We start from the raw sequence: 11,519 nt of genomic DNA, 5'->3' as shown, positions 1-11,519 counted from the left end.
ACGGTCTTGAGTATTTAGCTTGTAGGACAGCTATAACTAATACTAACAAATTGGGGGAGGAGATAAAAATTGAAACTGCAATACCTAGTTAGCCTATGCCTGTTGGGCCATGATCTATTAAATTCAATTACTATACTTCTTTGCTAAATCAAACCATATTGGGAGGATAATTAGACACATACTCCTGCAAATTTATGGGGAGAGGGCTATACTTGAGAGCTCCAGCGGCTAAGGCCTGCTTGACGACCGTCTTGCTGGGAGGAGATGCAGACCACATCAACAAGCAAGCCGACGGTCAATGTAACCTGACCACGAGGACTACAAGCGATTTTGCACGATAAGCCTACTGCGATCGATGACCGCCCACCACAGTGAAAAATGGAGTATCCCTGAGAAAATGCAGTCAAATAGTGTTAAGTACAAGAATACAAATACAAGGAAGCTTATACTGTAAAATGAAAATAACCTTTTTTGACAAAAGCCTCGATCCCTGCTTTAACAAAAGCAACAGTCTTCTGAGTACCAGCTCTTACAAGAACTGCTTAGCATAATATACCAAGTGCCAGCGAGCAGTATGGAAGAATAAAGGGGTTTAGTGATGAACTGAGCAGAAAAGACCAAGGTGAGCTGATACAGCTTTCTTTAAGTGAAATTTCATTGGTTGCTTCTGTATCTTGTTAGGTTTTCCCAATTTGAATAAACAAATGATCATATTCCTGCGTACTCTCGGCAACGACTCCCAACATCCATCAAGACTTGCAAAATAAAACCCAACATCGCCTCGAGATAACTCCAACAGCATAGAAAATCTAGTATCTGAACCACTCGTAAAAAGCTAAGTAACATGACCTACCAGATTGTTCTTCCTAGTTTTATTGAGCGAACCAGGTACTAATCAGAGACCAAGACAAAGGGCAACTTAATTAAGTGGAAGCTAATTGGAATTTTGAAACGGAAATCACTAGAATTGGGGTTGCTCACCTCCCCTCGTGCACTCACACCAAACCAAATTTCAATCCAAACAACAGTACTGCCGTCACGTAGCAGCCCTTGCACGGCCACCCGCTGCAGTGACGACGCAATTGCCTGCCACAGCTCAGCCGCAATCACCAGCCACAGCTCCGCGGACAGCGCCGCACTAGACCTAGGCAGACGCCGCACACCAGGCCGCCCCAATTTGCTGAACGACCACCCTAGGTCGAGACCACCCGGCGAGCAGTACAGCGCTCCACCAAGCAGGCCGCCCCAATTCACCGAGCACCACGCCGCCGTCACCCGTGTTGTTCGTCGTCGATAGACAAGAACCGGCGCAACCTTTTTTTTACTCATGAAAGAGAAAGGGATGGGGAAGTGGGGTGGACAGGAACATGGGGTAGCTTCGAGTCAAGCGTAAACGGAAGATCAGATACATACCGATGTAATTTTACAGCGTGGAACCAAAGGCCTTTTTCTCTTACGGTGGTTGCAGGCAGGTGCGGCTCAGAGCGTGGCTTGGTTGGGTGCAGATCGACCAGGGCGAGGAATTACTTATTCCTCACCCTGGGTGCCTAATAGACTTATTCCAACCCCGTTATGTAAATATAAGGATACACATCAGGGGTTGGAGGTTGGTGTGGCGGGTACACATCATGAATATTTAAAGATCTCAAATCAAGATCATACTTTCTTAGGGAGTGTTCGGAGTCCCTCCGCTCCCAGACTCGGCTCCGTGGAGCCGGCGGAGTTGTAGCCTAAAATACTGGAGCTGGAAATTAGGTGCTCTGCAACTCCTCTAATTTCATGGATCTGATGGATATCCGAACAGGGCCTTAGAGTACAATAAAAATTCACGCTTCAGTTCTATGGTTGCTGTAGACTATCTTTAGTAGTAAAAAAAATTGAAGTGTAAATGCGAGTCAGTTTGATGGTCGTTGCATCCCATCTGGTATAAGGAGAACCACATGGTTGAAGCGATGATGTACTGATTCTTAAGAAGGTAGACTACCGCACAGTATATGCTAGGCCAACTAACAAAACAACAAACTTGGGAAGAACCACATACACAGAACCGAGCAAGCCGAGTATGTTCCAACGACACCCACAATATTGTTGAATTGCTACACGAACAATTCTCTTCTTAATCGAGTTTTTTTTTCAAAAAGGGGGACTCTCCGGCCTCTGCATCAGAACGATGCATACGATCACAATTATAGATAAATAAAGAGGTTCAACAAGGTTTTATAGTCTGAAAACAAAATAACGGCAGGCTCACAAAGAGCCACAACGCCAAAAACAATAGGCCCAAAAGCCACAACCGGCTGGCATAACAAAGATAGATAAACTAATCGCTTATCCTATTACATGACCGCCATGGACGATGGTTACCATGTTTTAATCAACTATATGTTCGTTCAAAAAACATCAACGATCTCTAGTTTTATCTTTTCATGGCAAACGATAAAACCATTGGAAATTACATCCCACGATACGTGGCTCTAAGCACATGTACAGAACCAAATTAACATGGTTGATTGGATTAAAGGACAGTAAGCAACCACGGCGACAACATGGGCACCCACGCTGCGCACTCCATCCATTCCGCTGCGCGTCAGTGTTGACTATCCGGTTGTGAAAATGGTACCGCCCTGACTGCTTGGTCCTTATGTCTGACCTGGCTGTGGTATTTTTTATGTATGTAACGATTTATGCTACCATTGTCATTTCCACAAATATTTAATGCGTGCATCACCTCGACGCAGCATGCGGCTGGATCTCTGCGATCAGATGCCGCTGCGTCCAGAACATATTCCTAGGTGCCTACTATTCCGAAACATGCTATGTGTGTGTGTAATCCCTAGAACCCGAATGTCATTGCTTCCTCTTCCTCTTAACTCTCGGCATCTAAGAGATGGTGCAGGCGGGAGGTCATAGGAAGAAAATCACAAGACAACTACATGGATATATATATGATGCTAAGATTGAAGGTACGTGTATCTAATATTTACAAAACGAGATCGAAGGTTGGTGTGTTGGGTGCCCACTAAGTATTTACAAGCCCAAATAAATATCACGATACTTTTTTAGGTACAATGAATATTCGTATATGTAAAAGCACGCCTAGTAATCTGATTGAGCTAGTATAAATGTGATTCAATTCAATGGTTGTTGCATCCACTCGAAGGAGAATCACAAGGCTGGAGTGATGAAAATGAGTGAACAACGCAGGGCATCCCCAATGTTGTACCTTAAATGTACACTTTAAATGTCTGTAGACACGTCCAAACGTGTCAATAAACAGCTTTAGGGGAGCCAACACTAAATAAAGCGGACATAACATTTTCATTAATATTTAGGATTTGTTTTACATAAAAAAGTAACCAACCCTAGTCTACTCCGGATCGGACCACGAGCAGTTGATTCACGACATGGGAGGGCAAAAGGTTGCACTCCGGACATTTAGGATCTGTTTGGTGTGCGGTGTTGGAGATACCCCTGTTTGTATTGATGCTAAATAAACGAACACAAGTGCATAATATGTCTTGTACTAATCCATACCTTACTAATAAAGGGGCTAACACTTCTTTCTCCCTAATTTTCGTCTGTTAATTTTGTGCGGTGTTCCTCCTGTCAGTTTCATTTGTCAAAGCCAAACCAACCGAGCGAACAGGCCCGTGCCTTGCAGCCCAATGAATCCGGCCTACCGTACCTATCATGTTTGGGCAAAAAAAGATGTTATAATCCTTTGGATACATACAATATAGTGTAAAGCATCTTTTTAGTTCTTGCAGGAGATACAAGTAGCTCAGACGAAGGGCCGATAATATCTCATTATCTTGATGTGCTAGCTCCCATAGTTCATTGTTCTAGATACTCCTCCAGTGTCGCTCGGTTAGCTCCATATTGAACAAGCGGTTGGGCGTTTTGACAACTAGAGGAGACCAACACATCCTAGAGGCAGTGGCATGAGAAATTTCTTGCAGCTGGGGATATGACAGCAGGCATTCTCTACCGAATGCACACTTGCTAGAAGTCCCAAAATTGCAGTCACTCTCTACCGAAGGCACACTCGCTAGAAGTCCCAAAATTGCAGTCACTCTCTACCGAATGCACACTTGCTAGAAGTCCCAAAATATGTCAGTAGGCAGGCCCTGGAGTTCTACAGCTGCTGCGGGAGGCTCAATGCTGGCAAGAAGGTCTGCAACCCTTAGAGATCTAGTTGTCACAAGGACCATGCTGCCGTGATGTCCATACCACAATGGCGCTGAGAATATCCTCCATTCCTGACACGCGCTGGGTCATACATCATCCAACACAAGAAGAAACTTCTCTCCTTTCAGCTGTTGGCTCAATTCCACTTGAAGAGCATTTAAGCTCACTAGTGAATCCGTTGCTTCTGCGGAGGCAGAGGTATGTTCCAGAATCTCTTTGGTCACCCTCTTTATGTCAAAAAGGTCAGATACACAAACCCAAATTCTCAAGTCAAAGTGTGCTTTAACCCTTGGGTCATTGTACACTAGCTGGGCAAGCGTCGTCTTACCGACCCCGTCGGTGCCAACTATCGGCAACACAATAAGATCAGTAGCAACAACCTGCATGGCAGATGATCTCCTACTCTTCTCTCTCAATCGCTTGGCAGACGATCTAGGCATGGCTGATATGGCACGCCCAACAGACTGGTCACCCGGCCTTGCTCTTCGTTGCGTCCAAACACCAGGGGCTTGCTGAGCACTGAGCTTGTTTCTGGCATGCTTGGCGCCTTGCCAAGCTGCCCGAGCTCAACTTTAAGGCCCATGAAATTGAGCGCTCCCTCCATCTCGGCAACGACCTTGTCGAGCTTACTCTGGGCATCCTCTGCTCGTGCTTTGCTGCGGCTGATCCAAACTCTTGCACAATTAAATATGGAAGCCAAGATTTGACCTGCGACACTACGGTTGGTGGCCTCCGTTTTCTGCTGCAGAAGACTGCAAGCACCTTTTCCAATATATACCCGTGATGAAGAAGCAACAATCTGCTACTTTTTTTTGGAAAAGAAGGATGACCCCCGGCCTCTGCATCTGAGAGATGCATGCGGCCATTTTATTGATTATTCTCGAGGACCTTACAAAGTAGAACAACAATATGCTTGAATCCGCCGTCTTGACAACATCGCCTCTTCTTGATTTTTCGCAGCAATGCACCACATGTGGATAGATGGCTCCCTTGCTGGTTGTTGATGACCTCCAAGCAATCAGATGCTACGGCAATTCTCTTGACATCTAAATCTCGAGCTAAAGCCTCTACACATGCCATCCCTCCAAACAAACTAAAGCAGGTTCGGTCGGTCCTTGAATCATTCGTGTCGATGGTAATAGTCCCTGCTCATCAAGGAATACCACCACCAGCGCTCCTCTCTGCCCATCAGCGTTCATCTTCACCATACTAGGATCCGACTCGGGGGTATCTCGCTTATCGCCCGACGAATAGGCGCTGGACAAGCGCGGGATGCTGATGAAGAAGACGCCACTTCCAGGCCTGGCAAAATGTTTTTTATAGAGAACTGACAGGAATCTATTGACAAAGCCGAAAGTTGAAAGATGTCTGTAGAACTCATTTTCATGAATCGCTTTGCAGACGGCCTAAAGACACCATGTGTTAATCTGTTTTTTTTTCAAAAAAGGGGTTTACCCCAGCCTCTGCATCAGAAAGATGCATACGGCTCATATTATTAAAATTATAATCCAGTAACAAAGTCGCCAAGTATCGAGGTGCGAAAATAAACAAAAAACTCGAAAGAGCTAAAATCCAAAGCCACAACCGGTTGGCGAACACAATAGGAGCACTACATGCCTATCCTATTACATGACCGCCATCCAAACCGGTTGAAAATATCCCGCGCTACCATCTCCCATTGGGTAGACGCAGTAACCAAATGCTCCCTGGCCTCCGTCGGAGTGAGTAGCGACCAGATACGGATGAACGCCGTGGCCCTGAAGATAACCTGCAAAAAGTGAATGTTTGTTGATCTGTTAAATACTATATCATTTCTGCAGTCCCATACTGCCCAAAGTAAAGCACAAACGCCAACACGAATGTGTGTTGCAGTATCGGAATCAACCCCATCAAGCCATGCTCCAGATAACATGTTGATAGAGGTGGGCTGATTAATATTAAACGCAATATGAATCGACCGCCACAGAATCTTAGCCAACGGACAATCGAGAAAGAGGTGTTTGATGTTTTCGTTATGATCGTAAAAGCTACACCTAGAAGAGACCATCCAGCTGCGTTTTGCCAGGTTATCCTTAGTCAAAATGACTTGTTTATGCACAAACCACATAAACACTTTGATTCGTAAGGGAACCTTTACTTTCCAAACGTGAATTGAGGAAGGGACAACGCTAGGGTTAATGACATCCAGATACATAGATTTAACCGAGAACACACCATTCTTAGTAAGTTTTCAATACAGCTGATCTGGTTGCTGGGACAGCCGGACCTTCATTAAACGTCTAACAAGGTGGAGCCAGGCCTCCCAACGATTTCCAACTAGCGTCCTCCGAAAACTAATATTGAGGGGAGTGGATTGTAAAATAGTTGCAACGTAGGCTTCTCTACGTCGCACAATGTTTTACAAAGTAGAATATTGAAGTGCAAGGGGAGTCTCCCTAAGCCACGTATCCTCCCAAAACCTCGTAGTGGCACCATTCCCGACAATAAATTTTGACTTGTTGAAAAAAAGTTGTTTGACTCTCATCAAACCCTTCCAAAAAGGGTGAGTCGGAAGGCCTCACATTTACCTGGGCCAAGGTTTTAGCATAAAGATACTTATTTCGCAAAATCTATGCCCAAGTAGCTTCCGTCTCAGATGACAGTTTAAATAGCCACTTGCTAAGGAGACATATGTTTTTGACTTCCAAATTTTCAATACCTAGACCCCCTTGGTCCTTCGGCCTACAGATTATATCCCACTTAGCAAGCCTATACTTTCGTTTGAGCTCATCATTCTGCCAAAAGAATCGAGATCGGTAGAAATCTAACCTTTTCCTGACTCCCACCAGAACCTGGAAAAAGGATAAGAGAAACATAGGCATACTGGTAAGGACCGAATTAATCAGAATCAATCGTCCTCCGTATGACATGAGCTTCGCTTTCCAACAGCTCAATTTCTTTTCAAAGCGATCCTCGATGCATTTCCACTCAATGTTAGTCAGCTTACGATGATGAATGGGTATACCTAAGTACGTAAACGGTAAGGAGCCCAATTCACATCCGAACAATTGTTTATACGTGTCATGGTCATCCTTTGCTCTTCCGAAGCAAAACAATTCGCTCTTGTGGAAGTTAATTTTGAGGCCAGATAATTGTTCAAATAAGCATAACAGCAGCTTCATGTTTCTTGCTTTCGCCAAGTCGTGCTCCATAAAGATGATAGTATCATCAGCATACTGAAGATAGGAAATCCCTCCGTCAACTAGATGTGGGACCAGGCCACCTACCTGCCCTGCATCCTTTGCCCGACCTATTAAAATAGTCAGCATATCAGCCACTATGTTAAACAAGATCGGTGACATCGGGTCTCCTTGCCTTAGCCCCTTGTGTGTTTGGAAATAGTGACCTATGTCGTCATTCACTTTAATCCCTACACTCCCTTTTTGCGTAAAGGAATCAATCTGGTTTCTCCAGGCCGGATCAAAACCTTTCATATGCAAAGCTTGTTGAAGGAAAGGCCATTTAACTTTATCATATGCTTTTTCAAAATCCACTTTAAAAACTACGCCATCAAGTTTTTTTGAGTGGATTTCATGGAGCGTTTCATGCAAGACAACAACCCCTTCAAGGATATTTCTATCAGGCATGAAAACAGTCTACGACGGATGAACCACAGAGTGCGCAATCTGCGTAAGTCTGTTCGTCCCGACCTTGGTGAAGATTTTGAAACTCACATTAAGCAGACATATAGGTCTGAACTGCTCAATGCGAACAGCGTCTGTCTTCTTAGGAAGAAGAGTTATCGTTCCAAAATTCAGCTTAAACAACTGAAGTTGTCCCTCAAAAAACTCCTGGAACATGGGCATCAAATCTCCCTTAATAAAATGCTAGCACTTTTTGTAGAACTCCGCCGGAAACCCATCCGGTCCTGGAGCCTTATTATTCTCCATTTGTGCAATGGCTTCAAACACCTCTTTCTCAGAGAAAGGAGCAGTCAGGAGCTCATTCTCGGCGGTCTCAAGTTGAGGAACATCCTCAACCCTAGACTCATCTAAGGACACAAAATTCTCTTCCGGGGACCAAACAACTGCTTATAATAATTGTTAATATAGACTTTCAGATTGTCTTGACCAACTATCGTCCTTTCGTCTTGTTCTAGCTGGAAAATTCTCTTTTTACGACGCTTCCCATTAGCAATCATATGAAAGAATTGAGTATTGTCCTTGCCTTGTACTATCTTGCAAACCTTAGCTCGCAACGCCCACTTCAATTCCTCCTCTCGAAGAAGCTGTTTAAGTCGCATCTCCGCCTCTATCTTTGTTTCCAACTCACTGGAATCCAAGATAGAAGTTTCAACTTTAACTTCAAGGTTTTGAATAAGTAGAAGAAGTCTCTCCTTCTCCACCTTATAAATATCATGCGTGTGCTTAGCCCATCCTCGAAGGAACCTTCGAAGATGACGAATCTTGCATTGCCATCGCTCGATAGGCGTCCTTCCTCCTGAGTCTTTAGCCCACTCCCGAGCAAACAACTCGACGAACCCTTCTCTTTCAAACCAGGCAAGTTCAAACGAGAAAATATTCTTGTTGCCCACAAAAGTTTGAACTCCTGAATCGACTAGTAACGGTGTATGATTAGAGACACCTCTTGCCAATTCCTGCACGGTTACCAAAGGAAACTTCTGTTCCCATTCGACACTTGCTAGGACACGGTCAAGTTTCTCAAACGTCGGGACCGATAACGAATTAGCCCAAGTGAATTTCCTACCCAAAAGCTCTATCTCTCTGAGATCCAAGCTTTCGATAATAGTGTTGAACATAAACGACCATCGGCCGTCAAAATTGTCATTATTCTTTTCCTCCTTCCTACGGATAATGTTGAATCCCCCCCCCTCCCCACTAAGAGGGGAGTTGTTCGTTACCACAAATACGAACCAGATCCGCCAAAAAGTCTGGCTTGAGCTCTGGTTGCGCAGCTCCGTACACCGCCACCAAAGCCCAATCAAACCCATCTGCCTTAGTTCTAACTCAAAACTTGACAGCAAAATCCCCCAAAACTACACTCCGAACTTCCAACGTTTCGCACTTAACCCCAAGTAAAACCCCACCGGATCTTCCTCGAGGAGGGAGGCAATGCCAGTCAAAATCTACCCCCACCCCCGGACAAAGTGGCAAGAAATTGTGAAGTGAAGTTGCTTCTTACGGTCTCAGACAATGCAATAAAATCCAAATGATGTTCAAGAGAAGCCTCCGCTAGAAATCTTCTTTTAGCCAAGTCTCTAAGACCTCTGCTATTCCAGAAAATGCCTCTCATAATTCATCATGAAATTTTTTTGCAGTGCGGATCCTAGCACTCCTATGCACTGCCGAGACGGGATAAACCTTCCGTTTCCACGACCGTTTTGGCTTAAGGTGACCATCAGCCTGATCAGCACAGTCATTCTCTGCTTCTAGCGCCTCGGGCTCATCTACATGAAGAGACACCTCAGGAATGGTGTCCTCCTCCGTCTCGGGTAATGCAGGGTCAAGATCGGCACACAAGCCATCAAGAACCCTAACCCCAAGCGCATCTATCTCCGAGTCGTTCATAGGTTTAACAACAACAATGTGACGGATCATATCTACCGCACGATCAGCTTCCAAATCAAGAATGTCATTAACCGACCTAGATATCTCAATATCATTATTACCAAGTGAAACTCCTATTTGATTTGCATTATGAATAATTTCAACATCAGTAAAATGCAAAATGGAATTCGACTTATTAACCGACATACCAGTGGAGGTCTTGACGTCGCGCAACTTGGCAGCTCTCAAAGCACACTGCAGCCGCATGTCATCAACGTTCGGCTGCTCCTGCAGCCTCCCGCTGACCCGCCTCCCCTGGGAGACAGGATCTGGGATACCGCCAAAGGCGATGACCTCCTCACGTGAAGCTCTGCTAGGGGAAAGGCCTCCTGCCCGTCCCCCAATAGCGGAACCCCGGGCCGTAGCCACCGGGGCAGGAGAGCAGCACGGCGATGACTCCCCGCGGCCTGTCCACGGGCGACCCGCCGGCAACAGGGACCGGGGATACCCTCGCACGGTGCTCCGGAGAGGAAGCCGGTGAGGTGGGCACGTCACCTGACCCGCCCACCGCAACGGGGCAAAGAGTGACGGCGGCCTCCTGCAGAGCCACCCCTCCTCCCGCGCGCGGCGACGTGGGGAAGAGCGCCGAGTCCGCCGTGGGCGCCGTCGGTGTCGTCATCATAGGGGACCGGGCCTCCCGCCCGTCACCTCTAGCCATAGCCGCAAGCACAGCACCATCCACGGTAGTCATCAGCGAGGTAGGAGACGTGGGAAGGGCCACCTGCCCCTCGGTATCTCCAACTCAAGAACCGCCGGCGCACAAAGGGGAGCCACGGGATCCACGGAACCCGGATAGACACCCCGAAGCCGAGGCAGAGCAGAGAACGGTCCCAAGGACCCAAGCTGCAAGGTGGACGTCGAAGCCACACCAGATGACCGAGCAGGAGCAATATCACTAGAATCAGATGGACCGACCGGCTCCTTGGCCCCATCTTCATCACCCATAGCCGAATCATCCTGGTTCCCCGGGGCACCTCCTCCTTCAGTCGTGTCCATAGCCGAATCATCCTGCAGAGAACGGTCCCAAGGACCCAAGCTGCAAGGTGCACGTCGGAGCCACACCAGATGACCGAGCAGGAGCAATATCACTAGAATCAGACGGACCGACCGGCTCCTTGGCCCCATCTTCATCACCCATAGCCGAATCATCCTGGTTCCCCGAGGCACCTCCTCCTTCAGTCGTGTCCATAGGATTATCATCCTCAAACTCATCGAACACACTACAAGAAACTTGTTAATACATGACGGATTTCCGATGACAGTTTCAAAATTCGTCATGAACGGCCTAGTATAGACCCGCAAGCCCACTAAAGCCCGCCTAAAGCCCTAAACCTTTCCCCGTATAAAAGCAAACCCTAAGAGAATCCCGTCCCCAATCCCTTACTACATCCGTCGCCACCACGCCTCGCCTCTCCTCTCCTCTCCTCGCCCCCGTCCTCTGTCTCAACCTCCCCGCCTCCAAGCGACGATGACGGCCTGAGATCCATGGCGACAGCGGCTGCAGCGGCCCGATGGAAGTCGCGGCCAACCCTAGCCGTCGTGGCGCGCCTTAGCTGCTCACAACCCATGACCTGGGCCATGGATCTACGGCAGGGACCTCCCTCCTCTGTCTCACAGGCCGTGCAACTGCCTCGCCATCCGGAGATTTGGAGCAGCAAGGGCCGGATGAGGAGAGGACGATGACCGTGACCTGCGGCAGGCCCGAGCTCGACCTCGCCGGCAATG

This window comes from Triticum dicoccoides, chromosome 3A (genome assembly GCF_002162155.2).
Source record: "Triticum dicoccoides isolate Atlit2015 ecotype Zavitan chromosome 3A, WEW_v2.0, whole genome shotgun sequence".
Taxonomy (NCBI): Eukaryota; Viridiplantae; Streptophyta; class Magnoliopsida; order Poales; family Poaceae; genus Triticum; species Triticum dicoccoides.
Note: the sequence above shows the minus strand (reverse complement) of the source record.